Source organism: Pseudorca crassidens, chromosome 7, assembly GCF_039906515.1.
Source record: "Pseudorca crassidens isolate mPseCra1 chromosome 7, mPseCra1.hap1, whole genome shotgun sequence".
Classification (NCBI taxonomy): domain Eukaryota; kingdom Metazoa; phylum Chordata; class Mammalia; order Artiodactyla; family Delphinidae; genus Pseudorca; species Pseudorca crassidens.
In genome coordinates this window covers 63,782,879-63,809,816 of record NC_090302.1, presented here as the reverse complement: position 1 = coordinate 63,809,816, position 26,938 = coordinate 63,782,879, and the positions used below count along the sequence as shown (strand labels likewise).

At 44.9% G+C, this 26,938-nt stretch overlaps 1 protein-coding gene and 2 long non-coding RNA genes across 9 annotated transcripts in view; 2 read left to right on the top strand and 1 right to left on the bottom strand.

The window, feature by feature from the left end:
• The window catches only part of NFIB (nuclear factor I B), a 440,917-nt gene that overhangs the window by 169,609 nt on the left and 244,370 nt on the right, over positions 1-26,938 (top strand). The gene's annotated exons all lie outside the window — the stretch shown is intronic.
• LOC137227846 (uncharacterized) overlaps positions 1-26,938 on the bottom strand; it is a 44,234-nt gene that overhangs the window by 8,010 nt on the left and 9,286 nt on the right. The gene's annotated exons all lie outside the window — the stretch shown is intronic.
• On the top strand, positions 1,237-7,403 carry LOC137227847 (uncharacterized). Its single transcript, XR_010945029.1, has 2 exons — positions 1,237-1,504; positions 4,192-7,403. It is a non-coding gene; the product is annotated as an uncharacterized lncRNA (long non-coding RNA).

Below are 26,938 nucleotides of genomic sequence, written 5' to 3'. Positions count from 1 at the left end.
CAATATTTGCAGGCAGGAAGATTTCCTGACATTGCAAGGGGGGTGTTCAGAGCAGATGGGAGGCCCTTTCTTAAGGCCATCAGGCAGAGCAGAAATTGGTTTCACCCGCTCCCCAGGAGGAATCTTCAGACCCCACTCTGGAGGTCAGAAGAAAACGTGTAATTTTTTTTTTTTTTTGTATCTCTGAATTATCTGGCCTCGCCTGTTACAATGACATCTCCCCCCAAAGCCCGTGTTGTCTCTGCCTGAAGGGAAAGTAGTGTTTTCAATTCTCGTGGGATCTGAAATAACGGTTCCAAAGTATGCCAACACCTGGAAGATCCTTCCCTTTTTCATGAGGCCTAGCGATCTAAGGGAGGGAGAAGAGGGAGGAGGAAGGAGGTGCCTGGTAGAGAGGCTTCGGCAGGTAGCAGCAACTCTGCCTGATTTCCAGAGAGCAAAACCAAATAAATAAAAACTGCTCCAATCATCATACTTTGATAAACCTATATTCTTCGAACTTGAGTGTTTTTAGAGAAACGCCTTCTGTTGTACGTTAGAAGTCACTTTCAAAGGCAGTTCTGAACGTCTGTCCACTTGTTAAAATGCTTTCCGCGCTTGCTTTTCTGCACGGTTCTTTCCTGTGCCCGTTTGTATCTCTAGTAAGCAGCATTGTTTACTACCCTTGGGTCCGTGCCCCTGGGACTGAACTGAAATAGAACAGGAGCGCCGAGGTTGAGTGCTGGAAAATACTCCGGGTTTCCCAGGCCCCCGAGGGGTCCCCGGGGCAGCCGAGCGGGCCGCGCGGGGAGAGCCCACCGGTGCGTGTGCGCCCTGCGAAGCGCAAGTTTGCGAGAGTTGTTCCAGACGCCCTTAGTTCTGGGCAAGGATGCCGAGATGAGTGGCCACAGGAAGAAGGCACACGGGGACGGGAAATACCACTAAGGTCTGGGACTAGAGGTGTGACTTAAGGGCCGAACAGCCCAATATTGCCAGGATCGTAAAAAGAGACTGCGGCGCGGGAAACGTTCTGAGCTGTCTTTTAGGCTCGAAGTCTCAACTCTCATCCCTGTGCAATAAATTCTCATGAATAAATTCTCGTTCTTCCGTGTAGCCCCTCAGCCTTCGCTGTCAAAACGAGTATCCTAAACAAGAAGAGGATTACCACCCCTCCTTTCCTGCAGTTGCCTAATATTTGTCCCCATTTCGTTTTCAGCCGAGTGCTTTGTGACAATGGGGGATGTAAGCGCGTGCGCCGAGAAATAAAGCGCCTCTGTACCCCTAGCTATAAAGAAAGTCTTTCCGTCCCCTCCGACCCCAAACGCGCCCCTCCGTGGGGCCTCTCCCAAATTCCACCTCTCGCAAAACGGAGTGGAATTCGCTATCAGAAAGCAGAAACCCGCGTCGGAGACACAACGCGGAGCGCCTTCAGCGTCTGGGGGAAATTTTTCCGGTTTAGCCCAGCCTGCGTCTCCACACCCACCCCAATTTAATGTCAGGGCAGGATCTGCTGGAGAGTTTGCCGGTAAGAATGTTATTAAACGCGCGAGCCAGACCCGGGCTGTGCGTTTCCCAAGTGAGATTTCCAGCCCCAGGGCCCCGGCCCGAACTGTCCTTCGCACAGGTTCCTGTGAAAGACAAGCCCCCTGTCCCCAGTCTCCGAAATTTCCTCCAACAGGCTGCAAAGATTGCTCCAATTGTCCTTCTTAGCTCCGCTCCCTCATCCAGTTAGGTTGTTTAAAAATACAGAGATTCTGTTTGCTCGCAAGAACACAGTGATTTCCCTCAAGCAACTCTTGCAAGAGCTTTAAGCAGCCTCTGGGTTGCAGCGAGTCCAAGCGTCGGAGGAGTTTTCCGAATTCCAAGATGTAGTAAGGTGAATTTTGGTACAGGGAAAAGTGCGGGGTGTTGGAGTGCAGGGTGGGAGTGGGCGCCGAGGAAGCCGCCTGGAGGCTTTTTGTCTTTTAAAGTTAGGCTTGCACGGAGGTGCCAGCACAAACGGCACCGCTTCGTGGTTTCCGAATTTAGAGAATCGTGCTGAGTTTGGGCCCATCCCTGAAGTCAGGGGCCCCACTCAGCGTACTATTACCAGTTCCCCAAGAGCAAGCAGAAGCGCGGGCGCAGCTCGCTGGGCACTGCCAGGGACTTTGTCCGCTGCTCCCGGCTCTTCTGCCCTCTCCCTTCTCGTGCCAAGCCCAGAACCATCCTCATCGCTGCCAGGATTTTGCACGGGGTATAGGAGGGCTGAATGCCTAGGTTGCGGAATCTCCCAACAGGTAGTTTCACCCGGGAGCTGGCAAGGCTTAAATATCAAAGGCTGGGCCGCTCAGCCTGCGTTAAGCGGGAGCCCAGACGCAGTCGCACAGGGAGCCGGCGAAGGAAAGTCGCGTTCTGGGAGTCATCTTAAATAACCCTGTTTTCTCTCCAATCTCCAGCTTCTTTCGAAATAGCGCGAGCTGGGCCGTTTGGAATGGCACTCGATGAGCCTAAATAAACCGCTTCAGGCTGTAAATTCACATCCGATTTGAACTCTCCCTCCCCCCCAGTAGTTACTACAGAACCCAGCTCGGCTTTAGACCCATAGGTATTTATTTGGGAATTGGGAGATTCCCCTTCGAAACGCCCTAGGCTCCAGAGCAAAAGAGGAAAAGGCCGTGTTGCACTTGGATGATATTATTGAATTATGCCTTTCCCTGGTGCGCAGTGAGGAAAAGCAGAATGCCAGGCGGTATGTGGAATGGGCGGCGGCCTTGCGCTCCAGAGAGCGCACTACACTTCCTTCCCAGGGCGCAGGGAGAAGTTGGGTTGGGCCACTGCGTCCTGCCTCCAGCAAGGATGCGCAGGCCGGAACGTCGCAGAAGCCTGATCCTGGCTGCGTGGCCCCGTCCCCTTCAGGGACACTCTCCCAAATGTCCCCGCCAGAGGCCGTGGGCGCACGTGGTGCACGGAGACCCGGCGCGCGACTCGAAACTGAGCGCGTCACCCCGAAAGATCCCTGGCGCGCGCAAGGCCCTCGCCGGGTGGCAGAAGGTGGGCGACCGAGCCTTTGAGCCGGCGGATCTAATTCCCGCTTTGGCAGACAAGCCTTTCCCGCTGCTGCTCTGTGCTGTCGTGGGGTAGTGTTTTCCGCACCAACACTCACCGCGGAACCCCGGCTCTGCCTGCTCTGTCCCCTAGAGAAACGCCCTCAAACTCCCCAGGGTCACTGGCCCCTAGAAACCTCAGGGGCCGTGGGCGGACCTGATCCGGGAGACTTGGATCGTTAACCGCCTCAGGACCTGGCCTCCCAATGACACCCAGCCAGCTCGCCCACGCCTGCCCTAGCTCAGCTTGCACGCCCTGCGCCTCCTCCGCTAACCGTGCTACCTAAACTTTCCAAAGTTTTCTAGCGCGTTGCCACCTCTAGTTCGCCTCGTCTGGCGCTGGCAAGAGGAGGAAAAGAACCCCCCCCCGCCCCCGCCCCTTCCACCTCTCTTTCCCTCCTCTCCCTCCCACCTTCGGCCTCCCCTGTGAGTCCAAACCTTGCGAGTGGGAGCGCGCGGTGGTGGAGCCCCCGAAGGCACCGACTCTGCAGGGGACGGAGTTCGTTCCGCATCCTCCACTCTGCGCCTCGGCCGTTCCGCCCCCTCCTCCCCCACCTCGTTTGCGGCGCAGGGACCTGTGGGCTTGTAGTTTAGTTTTGTGCAAATTTAGGGGGTTTTTTTTAAGATTTTTTTTTTCTTTGAGATTATATCCTGCTGGAGCCTCAAGAGTCCGCCTGCCTTCCAGTTTCCCGGCGCTGGGCTAGGGAGACGCATCCTTCGCGCCGGGCGGGTTGTTTCCTGAGTGAGGCCAGGGGTCCCCAGGCCGCGATTTCTCCGCCTGGGCTTCGTCTCCCAAGGAGACCCTCCGTCCTGGTGTGGGGCAAATTCGTGCTGGAGCTCAGCCTCAAGGCAAGCCTCCTGTGCCTCCCCCCGGCCCTCGCCCCCAAGCCCCGCCAGAGCTGCGGATGCAGCCAGTGCGGGGGATATTTTTATACCTGTTTAGGAGACAAGAGTAGGGGGGAGACCCCGTTCTAACACCTTCCTGGGGGCTTCCTACACACGGAAAATTCGAGGTAGAGAGGTTCCCTCCCTCCAGGTCCTGCAGCAACGGGTGCCCCGCCGAGAGACACCCACAGGAAGGGCCCCGAGTTGGTTGGTTTGTGGCCTATTATGTTTTTATTTTGTCTAGGATTAGCGGAGTTGGAGATTTTTGCGGCCAGCCTTACTACCCCGGGGCTTTAACTCTCAAACCAAGTCAACGGGAACGTTCCGGGGAAACTGGATCTCTGGGTGCGCCGCACCGAGTGCGGGGAAGTGAAACGAAATCCGCTGCGGACCCGCGCGGGGTGGACTCCCCGGCCTGGGGTCGCCCGGTGTTTCTGAATCCCACCGGCATAGGATGGGGATCGTACTTGACCCCGCCAGGGTCGGGGGCCAGCCCTCTGCCTTGATCCTTCCACGTGCCGGATGCGCTCCCCTCGTCGGTCGCTGACGACGCCTGCCCTGCGCGACGTCCGTAGGGGCTAATGGGTTCAGCCCGGCTGCGCCAGCGTCCCCGGCAACAGAATCAAGTTTGCCTGACGCTCAAGGTTAGGAGGATGTCTATTACCTCGTGTGCCCGCGGATGTGAAACGTCTACCCAAAGCAAAGGTGGCTACAAATGCCTCCCCGCGAGAGCTGCCGAGACCTGCCCCCACCGTGTCCTCCCTTTGACCTCCCTGAGCTTGGGAACACGTGCGCCACTCGCCCGGTGCTCCATCAGGCCGCGCCTCGCGCAGGCCCCACTAGGGCTGGGCCGCCTGGGACCGAGGTCCCCCCTTCTCGCCACATCGCCCCACCCCCCTCCACCACCCCCCGCCGGTCCCTGCATGCCCTGGTCCACGTTGCCACCAACGCTGTGTCGGAGAAAACCCAGCGGAGGGCAGCCTGGGAAGGCGGGAGGTATCCCCCGCCCGTTCAAATGGCCCCCCAGCAATAACAGAAAAACCACGAGGCGCCACCGTCTGCGAGATGCCTGTGGCGGCTTTTTAAAAGGCGTGGCGAGTGGGGTGAGGGGGGGAAGCGAGAGAAGAAAAATTAACGTAGAGGAGGAGGGCAGCGGCTAAAGTTGTGAGTGTAAGCAGCCCTGCTTCTTAACTCCTCACCCTGCCACCCCCAAGTCTGAGCAGCTGACGAAATCGTCAGTCTCGTAAGTCCCAAACTCCTCAAGGGCGGGATGAAGGAGAAGCACCTTAACCCCCCAGAGCCAGCGATACCCAGCCACACTTCGGAGGGCAGAAGCATCCACTGTGGTCTGTGTTTACTTTGAGTATAAAGGATCCATTCACAAAGGAGCCCCCCACTTCCCTTTGCCATCCCTACCCCGCCTACCCTTCTAGAGTCCTAGGGTTGTATTTATTTTTAATCTCCAGCACCCTAGATTTCATTGGGAGTGTTTAAGGCAGGAGAGGAGAGGAGAAAGACAAGATTAAGAAAAGGGCTGGCTGTGCTTCGGATGGGAGGATTAGAGAGAAATTGAAAACGCAACAGAGATGAATTTGGGGGTGTTTTAAAATTTCATTTCCTACAGAAGCTGCTGTAGACCAAAAGCTAGTTAAATTGCTAGGAGCACAGGAAGCAGGGAGTCTCTGTGGAAACAAAGAAGTGAAAGGCTTGCGGTACACCCCTTTCCCCTACCTCTCCTCAAATGAATAGAAAGCAACTCCGCACTCAGCGTAGTGACACTGGCACCTCGGCTCCCTGAGTGTGCAGGATGGTCATTTCCTTTCAGGAAGGCCAAGGAGGGGGTGGGGAGTGACCCAGGACAGGCTCCCAGAGCCGGTGGGCTGTGCTGTTTATCTTCTGGGATGGAGCCTGGGAAAAGCCCGGGTGTAGCTCTGAGGGAGCCGGCAGTGCCTTGGCAGAGTCAGGGGAGGGATGACCGAGCCAACCCTCTTCCTTCAAAGCCCCTCTTCTGATTATTTAAGGCTTCAAGTTTATATTTCGAATCTTGATGCTTAGGTTTAAAAAAAGTAGAACATCTACCAATGTGTTTGGAGTTATTTATGTATGTTCCCCATTACTTTTGTTTGCAGGATTTTCTTCTCCTTTTTGTCTTTCCTCCTCCCCCCTGCAGTGTTGGCAAACCCCTAGGAAGGGGTTGAGAGGGGAGGGTGAAATTGACCAGTTCATTCCTGTTAATCAGGCACAAAAAAACAGCATAAACACTGACTCTCCATTCTTAATATAATCCTTTAGAAAAAAGAATAAAGAAAACGGTCACTTAGGCAGGAACTGGTTAGGACTGAGAAATTACTAATACTGGTAAACTAGCTAATCCTGTTTCTTTAAGAAAAATCCGTAAAGCTCTTCCATCAGCCCAGTGTCTGGGAAAGAAGCAAACTAACTGCTTGGAACAAAAGAGACGAAGAGGCCAAACAACAAAACAAACAAACAACTCCCCCTGCCCCCTCCACCCCCACCCCCCCAGACAACAATAGACGAGACACAGCAAGTGCAGTTATTGCCTCGCCTGGCTGCCGCTGTCCCACTGCCAAGTCCCCCGCATTTGGCTAGAGACCTTCCCTCTCACCCCACTCGCCCCCTGTCACTCCCCTCCCTCAGCCCTTTCTGTCTTTCTCTCTGTGGCCCTCTATGGGGTCTGGCTATGTGTGTGTGTGTGTTTTGTCCCTGTCTGTCTCTGTGCTGCTTTTGCTTTCACTTGATGTTGCTCTGTCTCAGACCTTCATAGTCTCTCTCTCTCTCTCCCTCTCCCCGCCCCACTCCCCCGTTTAAAGGCTCTCAGCATATTAGCATACTCTGCCCTTTCTATATTTACTTGCTGGGCCTTTTCTGTGGCATCTCCGAACGGCCTCCACGGCACTTGTTTCTCTGGGTTGTCGCGGTGGCCTATTTTGTATTTTGTTGGTGGTGCTCTTTGCCAGGAGAACCCCAAGGTCCATTTGCACTTTGGTTTTTAACCGCTCCTCCTGTTCAGGTCTTTGCTCTTTTTCTATAAGGCCTCAGGCTCCCTTGGTCCCCCCTGTCCCCGGCAGCCCTTTCTCCGCTTCGTGGCCGCTGCTCGGGGGCCTCTCGTGCCTGCCTGCCTGCCTTTGCTTCCTCTCGCTGTCTTCAGCAGCCAGTGTCATCCCCCCCGCCCTGTGCCCTCCACCATCCAGCCTCTTCCTTCCTCTTCCCTCCTCTCCACCAAACTTTAATACAATACTCTAAACATCGTTGCCGGGCGATTGTTTTTCTTTGTAAAGTGATTATAAACCCTTGGAAAGTAGGGAGTGGAGAAAGAAAGGGAAGGATCGATCAACAAAACCTGCAGACAGCAGAGGCTGAAGCATGGAACAGGCGTCCCTGCCAACAGCCCCATCCCTTTCACACTTTCTTTCCCTAATAAACCCTTTTGTGATAGCATCTCCTCCTGAAGCATCTGTGTCTGCTCCAGGGAGCCATGGGGTGGGGACTCGGGGAGAAACTGGTCACAGCTCTCCTCCCCTGGGCAGCAGGTGGCCAGTGGGAAGGGAGGTGCAGCCTCATCACTGCATTCCCACCCCCAGCCCTTCTCCACTTCCTCTCAGGAAAAAGCAAAACAAAACCAAAAAAACCAAAAACGTAGGGGCCCCTGGAAAGTGGGGCAAGGTCTTCAATGCCTCTTTAAGAGAAGTATGGAATGGCTGCTTGAAAAGAAGCTTCTCCAGGGATGGCTATTTTGAAAGCAAAGGGAGGATTTCAGCTATCAGCAGGTTGTGGGTTAAAGAGGGCTGAACTGTTTATCTAAAGGAGATCTGAGAATTCCCACAGTTGGTGGTACAGGGTGGCAAACAGTGGCATTCTCCTCCCCCCAACAATAAAAGAAAACAAACCATGCCCAGTAGGCAACAGAACCAGGACAAATGGTCTCCCTCGGCCTCCACCCTTCCTCTTTTCCTCCTTTCTTCAATAACACACAGGCAAAGTCTGATGAAAACAACATTGGAGGCGACTCCGAAGAGAGGAAAACCAACTAGCCTGAGAAGATTATAAAGAACAGAAAAATATAAAACAGAGGAAATTTACCCTCATTGTTTGGTGACAAGGGCAGTATTAAGAAACGCCGACGTGATAAAACACACATGCACGTGCATATATACAGGTGTATATGTATGTAGATTTAGTTCATGGAGACAAGAGGAAGAGGGAGGAATTTGGAAATCTGACAAACCTGGTTTGAACATAACCTGGCCACTCATTAGCTAGGCAAGGTAGGCACTCATTACCTACCTCACAGTGGTATTTCTAAAGATTCAGTGGAATTGCATGTATGAAAAAGCCAAGAGCCATGTCTGGCAAGCAGTCTGTACTCAATAAATGAATCCTCCCTAACTCCTTTCCTCCCTCCCTCCCTCCCTTCCTTCTCAGTCCACTGGCTTCCTCCCTGAGCTTTCTAAGGTGCGAGCAAAGGGGGAAATCATCCACATTGCCCCAATTTTCAGACCCTAATGGAAACCTGACTGCTCTCTGAGTCCCAGTATTGGAGCAGGGCAGACCACAGCATAGCCCACTCATAGTCTATGCCCAAATACCACCTGGGCTAATTTGTCCTTGGATGGCATTATTTGGCTCCAGTATTGCAGTCCCTCCCCTAGAGTTCTTTCTTTTCAATGGTTAACAGGGAGAGAACCCTTATCCAAAATCCAACCCATTTACGTGTTTTTATTAGAGACCATGTGCCCACAGAGCCTCTGTTTGGGGGCACATACTAAAAATCACACCCTGGCCAAAAAACCTAAGAAGTGAGAAGCAGACAAGCATAGGTTCTAATGAACTGTGATCCTGACCCAGAACTTCTCACTTGGGAAAGCTGTTTTCTTGATATGTTGACCTTGTCAAAATGACTGATTTTTTTCCCCTCCAGAGGACCCACTCTCTAGCTAAGCTGTTTCTCGGGCAGTGTCTTGGGAGAAAACTTCAGGGCATCTGGAAGAATTCACTGGCGGAGGCGCCTGTCCTGACCCTCCACCAGGGACGGTTGCTAGGTTGCCTTCTCTTCCTTTCTATTTCCCCAAAGCTGGGCCAGGTTGTGACAGCAGCGGGCAAGCCTGTGAGCCATGCATGGCTGGGGCCCCAACTTCAGTTGGTGAGAGAGTGAACATGTGAAAAATGTTCCCACCTTGGACTTCCTTTTTCCGCGCGTCTTATTGTCTGTTCTACAGTTACTCCATTTCCACGTTTCACTGGCTTCCTGTACATTTTCCTGTCTCATCTCAGCCTTCACAGCCATTGAGAGGCACTGATTCGGGGCATATTCTGTGAGGGTGGGCAGTCCCTCAAGGTCCCTCTCCAACACTTTGCATCATTTCTTCTCTCTCCTTCCCTGTTTTCATCACAAGGCCCCTGCTACTTATGACCAGGATGTGGAAACCTGTTGTGTCTGTCTTTCTCCGTCTTCAGGCATCCCAATTTCCATGTGGGGCCTTTCTGCGAACTACAAATAGAACCATCTGTCCTTCCTGGAAACACCTCTTCCCACTGCACATCTCAACCCCCATGCACCAGGCACCCTTGGACAGTGAACAACCTGTACAACCAAACACGAGTGCTCTGAATTCCCCTCTTTGAAAGGTTTGAGTATTGCTGGGCACATAGTCATGTAGGGATGTTCCCCTAAAACGGAAAAGACCACGAAGTATGATGCCAGGAGCCTAGCAGCCTCTGAAGCCTTCCAGAGCCTTGTCTTTTATTCTTCTTGGGCTCTTGTCCAGGAAGAAGCCTGAGATGATGTTTCCTTATTTTGTCTTTGACCTACATTCTTCATCTGCTAAGGCTTCATTGCCGTACCAGCGGCAGGAAGGCATTTGTTACTGCAACGGGTACAATGAGTATTAATGTCTAAATAAGCAAACCCCTAAACACTGATGAGTCCTCTGTTCCTTGCTTGACTTAGCTTCGCTTCCAGTGGGCCAGCTTTTATACTAAAACAGTTACTCACTTTGGGACCACCTGAGAGCCTTAAGTTGGCACTACTGCCTACACAGTTAAGGTCTGGAAAAATTGCCAGGTGTAAATACTACCACCAGATTAATAGATTCCAAACAACATCATTCTGGGTTGGCAAGGTAATTTGCATTCTTTGCAAGGAAAAGGTTTGAAGAGCAGTCAGTTTCCTGTTTAAGAGAAAGGTTTGCTCCTAATTGCCAAGTTACAGCAGTTCTGTACTGACCCCATTCTGTAGAACAAAAAACTTCCCAATTTAGGAATCTTTGGAAAAACACTTTATCCTCGGAGGTGGCTCGCAACCCTGGCTGCATTAGAATCACCTGGGGAGCTTTAAAAAATTACCAGTGCCTGGTCTCTCCTCGATCCAATTAAATCCAGACCTCAAGGGCTGTGCTGTGGGCATCGGTATTTTTTCAAAGCTCCCTTGGGTGATGCTAATGTTTGGCCAAGGTTGAGAAGCACTAATTTATATGTTGAGAGAACAGTGCATCATGGTGAACAATGCTCATTTCTTTAATAAGTATGTAAAGAACTCCTACTATAAGAGATGATTTGCTGAGGACAAGATGAAGTTGATGGACACTGCTCCATGCATGTAGGATTTAGTGGGCAAATGCTAATGCGCAGGTGTCTGAACAGAACCTCTGTGAAGCGTGATCAACTTGGCTCCTGCAAAGAGCATGAGACAGGAAATTAGAGCCCCCAGTTCCAATTCAGGTTCTAACACGAACCAGGCAAGTGACCTTGGACAAGTCTCTTTACCTCTTTGGGTCTCAGTCCTATCATCTGTAAAAGGCAGAAGCTGAAAGCAAACTCTATAATTTGTACTAGTGTCCTCCGGCCTCACAGTGTGTTGCTAAATTATCAGACACCCATAAGTGGAGCCAGGCAGTTACCAAACTCTTTTGGAGGCTGGCTCATTTCACTCACGCATACTACTGACAACTGCCCTTCTGATGTTCCACCAAATCCCTTTCCAAAAACCCTAAGTATCAGAGTGTTAATTTTTAAATAATACTGGGCTCCCTTAATTCTCTCCCCTGGTCTCTTACAAATTAGCAGATGAAGGGAATGGAGTGGTGGTAATGTCTAGGAGCAGTGGGTAATGACTAACAGAAGTTTATCCAGTTGGATAAATGTCTAGTGGATTGCTGCTGGGGTCAGTGTTAGTTTCTGGTCTTAATTAACATCTTCATTAATAGTGTGGGAGAGGGAATAAACAATAGCTAATGATATTTGCAGATGGTAGTAAATTCAGAGGTGTTGCTACTACCAGTGAGAGCAACAAGAGCCATGGGGATATCAGAGATGTGAACAAGAAGTGATTATAATGATGTTTGTTCTGGAAAAGGCAGAATGAAACCTTCGGTGGGGGGAAATGACACAGGAGGCTGGGAAATGCTAAAAGAAACAACCATTGCTATGATTTGTAACTTGGGCAGGCAATTGGCAAACAAGGCAGCTAATGGCCTTACAACTTCGAGAGCCTGTAGTGGGATGCTTGTCCTGAACAACAATAATAATCATAACAACAATAATAACAGTAATAATATCCAACACTTACTGAGTGCCGACAGTATGCCAGATAAGGTTCTAAGTGATTTACATGGAAGCAATTTTTATCCCTAAAATCATGGTGCAGCTCTCTCAGGCTCTCTAAAGATTCTGACTGCAGCCTTGCTATGGTTCTTGGATTTCTAGGTGTGAGCAGACTTCTGAGTTCAAGGGAAAAGGAGGAGTATAAAGAGAAGTGGGCATTTAAAGTGTGCTCTGTGCTCTTTCCTCAGGCTGCAGAGCAAAATCTTTCACCTTTAATTTTTCCTGTCCCCAACCTGCCTATTATCCTTTTCTTTCATTAGGGAATTGTTGGATAAATGTGGTTGATGAGATAGGTAGAAAAATCTTGCAAAAGCAAAGGGTGGAAGGGAGGGAGGGAGGGAGGAGAGAAGAAGGAAGGAGGGAGAGAGAAAGAAAACTAAAATGTATTGCCTCCCTTCCAGAAGTCCTGCAGTAGCAGAAGGTGCAGAGCTAGGTACATTTCACAGGCTCTCTTGTTTAACCTTCACACATCTAATTCTCACAGTGGTTTTCTCGCATAGTTTTCAGCCCTCACTTCCATTAACGAAAGAAAAGACTCAGAGAGGTTGGGTCACTGGCTTTGAACACACAGCTGATAAGTTGAGTGAGGTGGTTGGTTTACTCCTAAATGCATGTCCTTTTCAACCACAAGTACAGATTTTTTCCTTTCTTTCACTTTAGCCCTGCCCAGCTAATGACAACATACAGCCACACATAGAGAGCCAGAAGGTAGAAATATTAAGAGGGGAATAAACACTGAAGAGCAGAGGGTTAAAGGGAAAGTAGCCAGCACACACATCCACTGCCCAATTCAATCTGATTGAATTATTTATAATTATATTTTGAAATTAGGAAAAATGGAATTTGCAAACAAGAAAGGCTTCAAGACAATGGAACCCATAATAACGTGGATTTGACCTTGAGGGAATTTGGCAGACAGCATTAGTGTCTGAGACGAAAGCAAACTGAAAAGAAAAACATTTGAATGCTATAAAAGCCAAGATTCTTCTTGGCAAATGTGGAAGCCCAGGGCCAGAAGGATGCCAAAGGTCTTCAAAATTATATCAGAGGAGCTTCAGGAAGCTGGAAACATGTGGCCTGGGCATGCAGCTGCCCCCTGGGGCCCACCACAAACCTCACTATGCAATGGGGCTCCAAATGCCAACTTAGGGTTAGTGCCAGGAACTGAACTTTTAAAAAGGATGAGATATACATTTCAGAGTCGATGCATAAAAGGTATAGTTCAAAGGATAAATATAAACAACAACGTAAACGTGACCCAAGTCAAGAAAGACAATATTGCCTGGACCTCAGAAGTCTCCTCCCTATCGTCTCCCTCTCCTGAGAGGTAACCAATATCCTGATGTTTCTTATGATCATTTCCTTGCTTCTAATTTTTTTATTTTAGTTTCAATGCTTATGTGGGCCTTTTTTTTTTTTTTTTTGCGGTACGCGGGCCTCTCACTGCTGTGGCCTCTCCCGTTGCGGAGCACAGGCTCCGGACGCGCAGGCTCAGTGGCCGTGGCTCACGGGCCCAGCCGCTCCGCGGCATGTGGGATCTTCCCGGACCGGGGCACGAACCCGCGTCCCCTGCATTGGCAGGCGGACTCTCAACCACTGCGCCACCAGGGAAGCCCTGTGGGCCTATTTTTGAACTTTATATAAATAAAATCATACTGTGTATACTCTTTTGTGACTTGCTTCTTTCTTTCAATCATATGTTGTGGATAAATACACAACACTGTATTTAACCATTCTACCTTTGTGGGGACTTTTGGTTTGTTTCCAGTTTGGAGCATTCACGAACTGTTCTGATGTGAACTTCCTGTCCACCTCGCCTACTGCACATGTGCAGGACTTTCCCCAAGGAGGGGCCAGAAATCTACCACCCACAGGCTAAGTAGAACCCACTGCTTGTTCTTGTATGGCCTTGGAGCCAAGAAAGGTTTTCACGTTTTCAAATGATTAAGAGGAAAAATCTCATGATATGTAAAAATGATACTACATTCAAATGCAGCGTTCAGAAATACAGTTTTCTTGAAGCACACCTGGGCTCACTCTTTACATATCATCTATGGCTGCTTTCCTCTGACATGGACAGAGACGAGCAGGTGAGTCAGAGACTTGTACGGCCCGCAGAGCCTACAATCTGGATTGGCTACAGAGTATTTCGTTTATAATGAAAATTCAGGGCCTCGTTTAAAGAAAAAAGCTATCGAGAGTTTCAACATGGGGACAGCAGAGCATGCAACCAAGCACAGAACCTTTCTTAGCCTGTGGGACTGTGCAGATGCATGGGTCCAAGCCCGGGAAGTTGGCGCCCTCTAAAACATCTGGTCCTTTACAGAAAAGGTTTTGTGACCCTGTTCTGAAGCATATGCCTAGAAGGGAAATTACAAGGATCTTAGATAAAATGAGAGGCTGTATGCAAAACAGCTGGCGCAATGCTGGGTCACTTCTAAGAATTACTATGAATCGGAGGTGCCCTTCCCGCTCACCTTCCACCTGGGCTTTCCCACCCCCTTGCTCCAAGTAAGAAGAGTGTCTGTCTGAGTGGATTCAAGGTCCCTTAGCGAAAACTTGTTAAAAAACAAGCAAAACAAAACACCAGAAGAGTACATCAAAAGAACAACAGAAGAGTTCATCAAAACACAACATTAGGGCTTCCCTGGTGGCACAGTGGTTGAGAATCTGCCTGCCGATGCAGGGGTCACGGGTTCGTGCCCCGGTCTGGGAGGATCCCACATGCTGTGGAGCGGCTGGGCCCGTGAGCCATGGCCGCTGAGCCTGCGTGTCCGGAGCCTGTGCTCCGCAACGGGAGGGGCCACAACAGTGAGAGGCCCGCGTACTGCAAAAAAAAAAAAAAAAGAACTAGAGTAACATGTTCTAGTGAAAATCCAAGAATTTAGAAAATCTTTTAAAAAAAAAAATGACAACATTAACAAAGAACAAATTTAGAGAACTAACACTACTTGATTTCAAGTGTTATTATAATGCTATAGTAACTAAGACACGGTGTTATTGGCATCAAGAGAGACAAATGGATCAATGAAATAGAATAGAGAGTCCGGAAAATAGACCCATACATATAAGGACAACTGACTTTTGATAAAAGTATAAAGGGAATTCAGTGGAGAAAAAAAATAGTCTTTTCAATAAATGGTACTGACAGAATTGTATATCCATATGGGAAAAAATGAATTTCAACCCATACCTTACACAATATACAAAATTTACCTCGAAATGGACCTCAACATAAAGCATAAAACTGTAAAAATTCCAAAAGGAATGAAGAGAAAAATCTTAGTGATTTTGGATTAAGCAAAATGTCTTTGATGAAACTAAAAGCAGTATCCATAATTTTGACTTCCTCACGATTTTAACATTCTAGTCTTCAAAAGACACAGTTAAGAGACTGAAAAGCAAAGCTACGGTCTGGGAGAAAATCTTGCAAATCAAATATCTGATAAAGGACTTGTATCTACAATATACAAAAAAACTTTAATAACTCAACAATAAGAAAATAAACAGGGCTTCCCTGGTGGCGCAGTGGTTAAGAATCCACCTGCCAATGCAGGGGACATGGGTTCGAGCCCTGGTCCAGGAAGATCCCACATGCCGTGGAGCAACTAAGCCCGTGTGCCACGAGCCTGTGCTCTAGAGCCCACGAGCCACAACTGCTGAGGCCCACGCGCCTAGAGCCTGTGCTCCGCAACAAGAGAAGCCACTGCAATGAGAAGCCCGTGCACCACAACAAAGAGTAGCCCCTGCTCGCCACAACTAGAGAAAGCCCACGTGCAGCAACGAAGACCCAACGCAGCCAAAAATAATTAATTGATTAAAAAAGAAAGAAAGAAAAGAAACAGCTCAGTTTTTTAAATGGGCTAAAGATTTTGAACACTTTACCAGAGAAGATATAAGAATGGCTAATACACACATGAAAAGATGTTCAACACAGTTTACCATTAGAGAAACAAATGTTCAGATGATAATGGACCACATTACGTACCTATTAGAATGGCTAAGGCGAAAAGACTTGATCATACTAAGTTGGTGAGGATGTGGAGGAACTGGAACTCTCATACGTTGCTGATGGAATTGTAAATGGTACAGCCACTGTGGATAACTGTTTGACAGTTCCTTAAAAAGTTGACCCTTTAGGGGCTTCCCTGGTGGCGCAGTGGTTGAGAGTCCGCCTGCCGATGCAGGGGACGCGGGTTTGTGTCCCGGTCTGGAAAGATCCCACATGCTGCGGAGAGGCTAGGCTCGTGAGCCATGGCCGCTGAGCCTGCGCGTCCGGAGCCTGTGCCCCGCAATGGGAGAGGCCACAACAGTGAGAGGCCCACGTACGCAAAAAAAAAAAAAAAAAAAAAAGTTGACCCTTTAAAGAGATATCTACCACATGCCCGGAAATTTCATTCCTAGGTATTTACCTGAGAGAAGTAGAAGTCTACGTCCATACAAAGTCTAGTACACAAATGTACATAGCAGCTTTATTTGTAATAGCCCCAAACTGGAAGCATTCTAATTGCCCATCAACAGGTGATGGATAAATTGTGATATAACATACAATAGAACACCACTCAGTAATAAAAAGAGATGAACTATTGATACACATAACAACATGCATAAATGTCAAAATATACTGAATGACAGAAGTCAGATGAAAAAGAATACAAGCTGAATAATTTCATTTACATAAAATTCTAGAACATACAAACCAAGTTATAATGACAGAAGCAGATCAATTCTTGCAGGGGACGGAAGGCAGGAGAGAGGGGTTACCATGAGGCACAGAAAATCTTTTGGAGGTGATTGAAACGGTTCCTATCTTGAATGAGGTATAGTTTCAGGAGTTTACTCATACAGTAAAACTCAACAAATTGTACACTTCAAATATGTTCAGTTTATTATATGGAAATTATTCCTTAATACAGTTTTAAAAAAAAAACTCACAAAATTTTTACAACGTTAAATGAGTGAAATTGCAAGTCACAAAATGGGAAGAGAATCTGCAACAGATAGCAGTGGCAAGAGTCTCATATCCAGAATGTGTAAAGAACTCCTACGAATCAGTAAGGGAAAAAAAAAAAACCAAAAACCAACAGGAGAGCCCAACAGAAATGGGTAAAATATTCGAACAGACATTTCACAAAAGAGAATATCCAAGTGGCCAATAATGGACTTTCCCAGCGGTCCAGTGATTAGGACTATGTGCTTTCACTGCAGGGGGCGTGGGTTCGATCCCTGGTCGGGGAACTAAGATCCTGCATACTGCGCGGCCAAAAAAAAAAAAAAAAAAAGGCCAATAAACAGGTGAAAAGCAGCTTAACCTCATTAGTCAACTAGAAAATACAAATTAAAACCACAGTGAGATATTACTATAATCCAGAAATAAAAAAGACCGATTATACAAAGTGTTGGGGAAAATGTAAAACAACTAAATCTCTCCTACACTGCTGGTGGGAGTGTAAATTAGTACAATCACTTTGGAAATTTATCTAGCATTATCTACTAAAATTGTTCATAGGCTACTTCATAACCCAGAAATTCTTCTAGGTTTATGCCCAAGAGAATGCATACATACATACACTGGAAGACATGTAGAAGAATGCTTCTATTCCCTTTATTTGTACTGGCTCCAAACTGGAAAAGACCCAGTGATTGTCAAGTATACAATAGATAAACCGTGTTGTATGCATACAATAGAATTCCATACTGCAATGTGGAAAAACAAAACAACTTTGTTTTTTCCAACAGGAGGAAGAACTCTTACATGAAATGTTGAACAAAACCGTTCAGAAGTAAAAGAGTGAATATTATATGCTTCCCTTTATATAAAATTCAAAAACAGACAATACAATTTTGTATTGTTAGAAATCAGGTTAGTGGTTATCTTTGGGAAGGATGGTGGGAGTAGTAATTGGCAGAGAATGGAGAATGGGATGTGGTTTCTGGATTGCCAGTAATTTTCCATTTCTTAATATGGATGCTGGTGACATGGGTTATTCACCTAGCTATAAACTTATGATGTGAACTTTTCTACATGCCTGTTGTAGAGAAGTTTGTGCTTTTCCTTGCTGTATAACATTCCTTCATATGAGTGGACGATAGTTTATTTTTTTAAAGCCAGGAAGAGAGACAGAGGGGGTAGTCACTTAGGTCTCCTCCCTTAGGGATCCAAAGAATGAAGCCAAGGCTGCTGAAGTGCCTCTTTTCTCTTTAGTGACTAAGTCTTGATGGCCTTTAGTGTCACTCTGTAGTTGTGCTAAGGTTGCCCACACTTACGGCTTCCTGTTTGGGAGTTGGGGGACGTAGAATGAGCCCTGCAGGAAAGGAGGAAAGATTTTAAAGTTGGGCAAAAAGCCACTCTATTGCGGGGAGGAGCATGTGGAGGAGAGGAAAAAGTTTGCATAAAATTGGTGGTTAAGAGCCAGACTACGTAAGTTCAAATCCTACCTCTGAAACTTGGAAGCTATTGACCTTGGGTAAGTTATTTACTCTCTCTCTACCCTAATTTTCTCATCTGTAAAGTGGAAACAATATTGTAGCTGTTCTTATAGGATGGTTAAGAAGATTAAATGAGTTAAGGGGCTTAATAAATGCTACAGTGCGTAAATGAACATACGTCAGCTTGAAAAGAAAAACATGACCCTAAGTATTCAGACTTGCAGGCTGCTGCAAAGGAGAGCCCAGGGTGGTTCTAGCTCAGCTGCCAAAGCTCTACAGCCCCCAGAGGCTGCTCCCATCCCCCATCTTCGCTAGATGCCCCTGATTGACTGTATGTAGCGAAAAGCTTTGCACACTTCTCTTTCTTTCTTTTGATAAACAGTTTCCTTCAAGGTTTCCAGAATTCTCAGACCCCCTCTTTGACCTTACAGGGAAGCCTAGCAGGCGTATGAATTTGGAACACCACCACACAAACTCTCTATCTCTGTTCACTCCCCTCCCCCCCCATTCCAGGTCTCTTTCCTCTATGCTAGAAAATTGTTTGGTTTGTTCACACTCTGTCTCCTGGACATAGCAGGTGCTCATCTGTTGCCTATAGAGTTACATCATCTTATTCAGTTGATGAATGACACTGTATATGTGGATGGGTTCTGGGGTGTTTTCAGCTTTTATAATATGGGTAGCATCATTCTATGCCTGTCACTAAACCAGCCCTTTGGAAACTGTGACAACAGTAGTGCCCTTTGTCCCACGTTGAGCCAGGACCCGCTGTAGGGTAGGCAGTCCATAAATGTGTAGGAAGGGGCACTTGCTTAAGATGCTATTATTTTTTGCACATTTCTAGAGGGTGCCGAGGAGTAAACTTGAGATAGAAACTGCGTCCCATAAACTTCAACCCACACCACACCGTCTTTTCAATCCATCTCCCCTAGCATCAGGGAACGAGGGACATCACTCTTGATTTTTCAAGTATAATTGCAAATAAATGCTATACACGAGCCCCAGTGGCACTCAGAGGGGCGCTGGGGTCCGGTCATTGTCACAGACTCTGTTAACCCCTGTTTATCACCTCTCACCACATTGGAAGCACAAGGACAGAGACAAATAATAATCTGATAGTCAGATTCAGGAAATACTTATTGAGAAAGGACTAAATTTCAGACACTTTTCTACATATCCTGACAAAGAATATTTTTTGATCCTCAAACAACAACCCTGATGCGCGTATTATTTTCTTATGCTGTTTTTGAAGGTGAGGAAACCTTGGCTAAGAATTATTATGTGCCTTGCCCAGAAACACGTAGCTTTTAGGTGGCTAAGTCAGGATTTGAACCCCAAACCCAGGTGCCTCTAAGTCCAACTCTAAATCCTCTATTCCGTTACCTTCAGAACACTCTGGAGAATGAAAATCATCTTGTTACATTGTGTCATGCCTTGTTTTCAACCCAAACTGGTTTACCCAGCTTGATAAGTTCTTTAATCACCACAGTGTATTGAGTGAATCAAGGATATATCCAAAACTCAAATCCCACATTTAAAGGAGGAAGATCTATCCCATCAATAATATTAAAAGAATGTACCTGGGGTTCTAAAGGCAATTTCAAAAGACCAGTGATAAAAATGCTTTAAGGAATACTTGTGAAGCCTCCCAAGGCAACACCTGTGACGGGGCCACACTCACCTAGATGGTTACACACTTGCCCTGTGCTCTTGCTGCATGTACTGGTCTGCTATCGCCACAGGCTTTGGAATTAGAAAGACTGAGATTAGGAGCACTGTGACCTTCTGTTGGTGACTTAACCTCCCCTTGCCTCAGGCTCTGCATCTTTAAAAGAGCTGAGATAGGGCTTCCCTGGTGGCGCAGTGGTTGAGAGTCCGCCTGCCAATGCAGGGGACACGGGTTCGTGCCCCGGTCTGGGAAGATCCCACATGCCGCGGAGCGGCTGGGCCCGTGAGCCATGGCCGCTGAGCCTGCGCATATGGAGCCTGTGCTCCGCAACGGGAGAGGCCACAACAGTGAGAGGCCCGCGTACGGCAAAAAAAAAAAAAAAAAAAAAAAAATTGATAATATATGTGACATTCGGAGCAGAGAGCAGAGCCATAGTTAGACCTCTCAGTATATGGTAAATATTAGCACTTGTCATGACACTCATTTTAACCTAACATGGAAAACCATCACCCTAAGGGAGACCTTGCTTAACTTAGGTGCTGCCATTGGCCATAGTAGAGGAGAAGATCCAGTTTGTAGATACTCATTTAAAATGCTCCAGAAGAAATGTGCATATCTGGTCCTCAGGGAAAGGGAAACGGGGCACAGAGGGTCTGGGCTCCTTAGTGCTGCTCAGCTAAGGTGGTGCTTTGGCCAGAATGAGAGCCATTAAGGCTGCTTCTGATTTATCCCCCGCCCCCTCCACTTTTCCCCTTTGGTATAAATTAGGAGGTTGGGATTAACATATACACACTACTAGATAGAAAATAATCAACAAGGACCTACTGTATAGCACAGGGAACTCTACTCAATACTCTGTAATAACCTGTATGGGATAAGAATCTGAAAAAGAATGGATATATGTATATGTATAACTGAGTCACTTTGCCGTACGCCTGAAACTAACACACCATTGTAAATCAACTATACTCCAATAAAAAATAGAAATTAAAAACAAAAAAGACCGCTTCTGTGAATGAGCCTAGAGCCTGATTGAATATGGACCACTTCTGTGCCTGCCAAGAGAGTAACTGTAGACTCAACGAGTACATAATGCAGGAGCTTCTCAATTATTTACTGTGTTGACTCCATGACGTGGTCTGTGTGTTCTCAGGTCCTTCTCCATTTGGGAACAGAACCTGGAGAGTAGGTGTTCCGTCTGGAGAACAAAGCACTACAAGCAAGTGCAAACTGCATGGGACACTTAATGGCAATCCAACACAGTGGTTACTGACATCAAGTCCCACTTTCTAGGCAAATTTCTAAGAATTGCCCACAGAGATATAGAGACCAGGCATTCTTAGATGGTCTACATTTTTATCGTTTGTCATAAAGCCCATTTATTAAACCACAGCTAACAATGAATCATTTTTTAAAACTTTTGTACAACTTTCCCAAAATCTTAAATTCATTTAAAAAAGATTCTTGTTGGCACCATGTGTCCTGGTTTAACATTCCGAAAATACAGTCTCTGTACAGATATGGGAGTTTTATATTTTCTAGGACAGTGGTTGTCTGCTAGGGTGTTGGTAGATCATCACGCCTCTATGAGGTAGGTCTGATAAGAATATCATAAAGTTTTTTATTTTACTTTTTAATTAGGTAGTTCCTTTATCAACAGCAGCAGATTGGATGTTATCTCCATAAAGTGATGAGCTTCCTTCACTTGCATTCTGATATTTTGTTTTTAATGAGAGAAAGGAGTCACTGTGAGCACGGCCAGGATTTATGGGCGTATAGGTGTCTGGCTTATGGACATCAAATGTTAATTATGACCTGGAGCAAAAAGGTCGTGGGTGGCTAACCTGGGACATTTCAGTCTGTGAAGGAGGTTGTGGTCAAGGCAGTTCTAGTGAGGTTATCGGACTGGCGCCCAGAACCTCACTTCCCCACACGCTCGGAAATAAACGTGAATACACGTGGTGCTTGTTTAGAGTCTTGTAAAAGAGTCAGCCTCTTTTACAATGTGGGCAATGCTAACATTTAGCTTAGTAGCCCTAAGTAAGTCACTTTACCCCTCTGAAACTTGTTTTCCCGTTTTCATCTACAAGAAGAGCATTTGGCGTAGATCAGGGTTGTAAACTCGGGGAAAGAAGAGGCGAGTTGGTAACCGGTGTAATGGGACAGGGAGTAATCGGGACTGTGGAGACCAAGCCCCATCTAACAGGGGCAGCAGCTGCTCTCCTCCAGCCTGTGTGCAACACTCGTCCCCAAAGTGTCTCCCCTCCCACTTTTTCAAAAGCAGCAGGATATCTGGATTTTCAAGTAAAATATCCCAATTTTAACATGTTGACAGTGAAATCCAACATTCAAAATATGACAGGGCAATACACAGGATGTTGCCAGTTTTGTTTCTTTATCTCTTGTCTAGCAGTCCCAAAGTCTCTTCTAGTTCTAACATTTTAAATTTTGTGTCCTTTCACTAATGTCAATAATGTAAATGAGTGGAAATGTACAAAACAAAATTCTATCCACCTTAAGATTTTAACCATGCAAATAGTTTATGTGTGTGTAAGTAAATACTGGATTGGAATATGTGCAAACAAAACAAATGTATAGGTGATGGGACTGTAGGTGGATGTCCTTTATATTTGTTAATTTTCACTTAAAATATCTCTGCTCTTTTTTTTGTTGTTTGTATAACAGAAAAGAAAAAGATAAAAGAAATATTAAGGGCAGCTCAGAATGGTAGCAGACATGAGGAGAAAAAGGGAGAGGGATATTAGGTATGTTCTGGAAACTTCTATTTCTGTCCTGACCTCTGTATTTGCTTGTCAACCATGCTTAAACAATAATTTGTTAAAAAGCAGGCAGTATTAGTTGCACATAGGTAAACTCTTTGTGCCTGAAATTTCCCACTTCACACTGTGCTTTCTCCCCGTCGCCCCGTCATTTATAAAAATACGTCCCACCTCATGAAGTATAGTGGTATCAAAAGTTTCCCAACTTTGTTAGTTTGGCTTCTGAATATATTATAGAAGGCTTTTTTTGTTTTTTGTTTTTTTTTGCTTTTTCTGGGTGGTGGGGTGGGAAGGGTAACTTATTGTCCGTAATTACATTTTCCTTTGCTTTCTATCAACACTGGTTTCATTCTATAAATCCACATCAACTACCCGTAAAGTGAGCAGAAAACCGAACGTTGTTATTTAATGTATTTATCTGAAGGCTTCCAAGATACCTTGGGAAGGTTACTTTCTTATAAACAAATTTAGAGGAGAATATTAGCACAAAGGAATGGAAGGCCTTTTTATCATAAATGCAGAAATTCTTAAAAATCTACCCATCCTTGCAGCGTAGTGTCCAGCCCCGTTACTAAACATGTGATGCATGTTTGTAGAAAGATTGCATTTTTCCTCTACTCCTTGGACTGCATCTAGGCCTTCTTAGTTGGGGAATATATCCACAAAAATGTGGTTATTGATCTTCCTTAGTAGTGGGCAAATTAAAATAATACCACCATGATCCAGATATGTCAAGAAGAATCTTTGACACTGAGGACAGTCAGCCCCAGGATGTGGATGTAGGGGACTTGAGTTTCACTTTCTCATTGAAAATGGCCCACTGAGCAAAAAGCAGGATGGTCCTTTGCCAGCACTGTAGTGAAGGATCAGTAGACTGTCTAGCGCTTTCTTGCATCCTGTTGCCTCACTGATTTCTGGATTGCCAGATGCTTCTGTTTTTTGAAAATGGTTAAAAAAATACCTTAGTGATTCTGTTGTTTCAGAAACCTTACATATGGCACAAAATATCCTGAAAAGTTTTTGAGAAAACACTTGCTTTTTCTTTGCTCAATTTAATCATCATTGCAGCTTAACTTCATTCAAACTTATTGTTTTCTTTTCATGGATATTTTAATGGTTAAAATTCGAAGGTTATATAAAAGTAAGCAAGTTATGAAGATTTAATTGCTCATAGTTTTTTGTGTCTTTTTTTTTAAACTAAGTCTTAAAAACATATGCCGGCTAAGAAAGGTTGAGAATTTAACCTTGAAATTGAGAATTCATAACAATTGAGATAAAAATGATCTTTTTTTGAAGCTGGGAGATATCCTTGATTTATCACCATTGAATCAGAGAGCAGATTTTTCACACACTGAGTCATAACTAGAGGCTTTTTTTTTTTTCCCTTGGGTAAACCACCTTAACCTGCCCTTGAAAACCTCTGGTTCATGTACAGAATGAGTCTGAGTCTGTCTCTATTTAGCCTGTGAAATTTACCAAGACCATAGCCTGGGGCTGAGGAGGCTGTGAGCCATACCACCACCTCAGATTTTTGATGACACTACAGGCCACTTGATATTTATTATGTTAGCAGATGTCATCAGATATATGTGTGCACAGGTGCAGCGTGCAGTTAGTGAAAGAAGGAACACTGCATGTGTATATTTATTTTTGTACCCATACTCTCAATGGTTAGAAAGTGACCTGGTGTGCCTGTCCTGGGCAGTGTGGAGTTTTGACCCCATTGCGAGGGCTTATCTGGTAATCTCTTGAAGTCTTTTCCACAAATATAATTCTGTGTGATGAGCAACTATGTCTCGTGGCAAAGACACTGTTTATTTTCCCAGTCAATGTCTAAAGAAGAAGCATAACGGATTATAGCTAAAGACGGCTGTAACCAATAAAAATAGTCACCAGAGGTTGTTATTTATACTTGGGTATCCCTCTTACACAACAATATTCTAGATATCCATTCTCCTCTCCTCAATAAAACTTGTATGGAGACAGCTCTCAGCTATGGAATGCCAACAAAATGCCAGAAGTTGGCACTTTATACAATAAATGTCCTAATTTAAGCCTCTCTAAATATTTTTAAAATAATTAAGAAATAATTGAAACTATTTCCCAGGGGTAATATTTAATACGAATGTTTACACAGGTTTATATCTTACATAGTTTTAATTCTAAAATGTAATCATTCAATTGTTTTAAAAGATGGTATTGTGTTTTATTTAGTATTGAGTTCTAAATATTCCATGTTTATTACGTACACTGTTTGCACAAATGCTAGTACAATATTGGACTAAATAAAATAATTTAATAAATTAGTGTGTACCCTTTAATCATAAAAATAATAGAAATAAAAACACACCTCCTATATTTTTGAGAAATAGAGAAATAAGACAAAATAAAAACCTTTGGGGTAATGACTGAAAATTACTGGTTGAGATGGGGTAGAGGAATTACTTAATTATTACATAAAGCATTGTAATACTGCATGCCTTTTAGAAATATATTGTGATTATTCTCAAAGATAAACACACGCAGATGTTGCTTGTACACTAAAAAATTCTTAATTTGAAAAAAAACAGAGAAACTGCTTTACCAGTTAATTGGCTTTAGGAAAAAAACAAAAAATCTAAAGTTTCAGTGTAGTGGAGAATCTTCTAGTTCTAAGGAATGAATTGTGCCTGTAACTAAAGGCAGAAAAAAATTAGCTTTTCTACTGGAATCACTTCAGTTAGATGTATCAGAAGGCCAAAATGCCTAAGTAACGTTAGATACTCCTTATTTTTTTAAAACGAATAATTAGTTATAATTTATAAAAAGTTGAATATAAAAAGATACTGAAATTTAAGTACATTAAGAAAGGCTTCTAACCAAGATAATTTTAATAGAAGCATCTATTTTAAAACACTCCTGAATTGAATTTCTACATATTTATTTATGTCAAAAAATGTGAAAACTGGAAAATCAACCAGTGTTGTAGACTAGAAGACCATGATCATTAGCCAATTAAAAGATTTAGGAGCAACAACCCGCTGAGGTGACTACAAATTAGTGAGACCGATTTCTATAGGACGTGTTGAAAATTAATCTCCTTATTTTATAAAATTTGGATATCATTTAATTATAATCTGTGTATGTATTTGACAGAAGAGTGATCGGTATACATACGAATGAGTACTCTTGTAAGCTTCACATGTCAAAAGAAACAAATGACACTCAAATAAAAAAAGATAATCTATGAAACGCTGAACATAAGATACAATGGTACATTCTATTACTAAGTAATATACTTAGGAAGAAATTCTTTGACAGGTGACACTAAATCTAGATTCATTCAAGTCATCACCAGAAGCACAGGAAATCCTTCCCTTTCCCCTTTCCTGTTCCTTTTCCCATTTCGTGTCTTAGGATATTTCCTAAAGAAAACTGGATTCTCTCTGTAATGTCATTTCTCCTTTGCATGAAATAGATGTTGGGAAGGATTGGTAACTCTGCTATGGACTTCAAATAATTATGAGAAGAAGCTTTCTGAGGCACACTTGTAAAAGTCTTAGAATTTGATAACATTGCTCACTTAAACACTCCCTCCACCACCCTAAATAATATATTTTAGTTTAGCCATATTGAATTTTCATATTTTATATTTGATTCGTTAGTGCTAAATGTGATTTACTGAACCATGAAACTACTATTAGGAAATCCTAGAATGGAAACAGATCTGTTTGTTACCCACTTGAATTGACTGCCTGGGTATACTGAATTAGAGCTATACTAGCTGAGTGGTTAAAATTACCTAACTTGGAACAAGATAGATGTTAAAAATTAATTTTCCTTGGGAAGTTATAGCTAAATGTGGAGATACATACATACGTGTGTGTGTGTGTGTCCCCATCCTTCATCTCCCTCCCAAAGCTATATAGATATACACTTGTTACTTTTTTTCTGAAGGGAAATTGGGAACTGGTAATAACCCATTTTAAAGTTCGGCATTTTCTAAAGCTCACTTGGGTCAATCCAATTCTCAGTTTTGCACTTATCGTTGAAATGAGATATGTATACTATTCACAAACATCTACATAATATGTACATATTACATGTATGTAATATATGCATGTATACATGTGTGTGTGCCCACGCCGGTACAGGAGAAAAAAACTTTTTATTTTTGGATAATGAGGCCAAAATGTCTTCTTTGTTTTATAATGCGTGTTGTAGGAACAAAGAACCTGAACAATGTTGTTTAAGTTCTCTTGGACTTTGAGGGTAAATATAATTGGGATTAAAATACTGACATGCTCACATTTAGTAGAAAGATAAGAACAATTCATTGGGAGCTATTCCGGTCCCACTGGTAATCACATAATTGAACAGGGTTTTTAGAGGATATTTGAAGCTATTGTTGCCTGTTGTGCAATTACATAATTAGTCAGGATCTCTGTAATAAAATCTTTTCTAAACACATGTGGGTTAGTACTAAGTAAATTTAGGGCGAGTGCTATATTTTT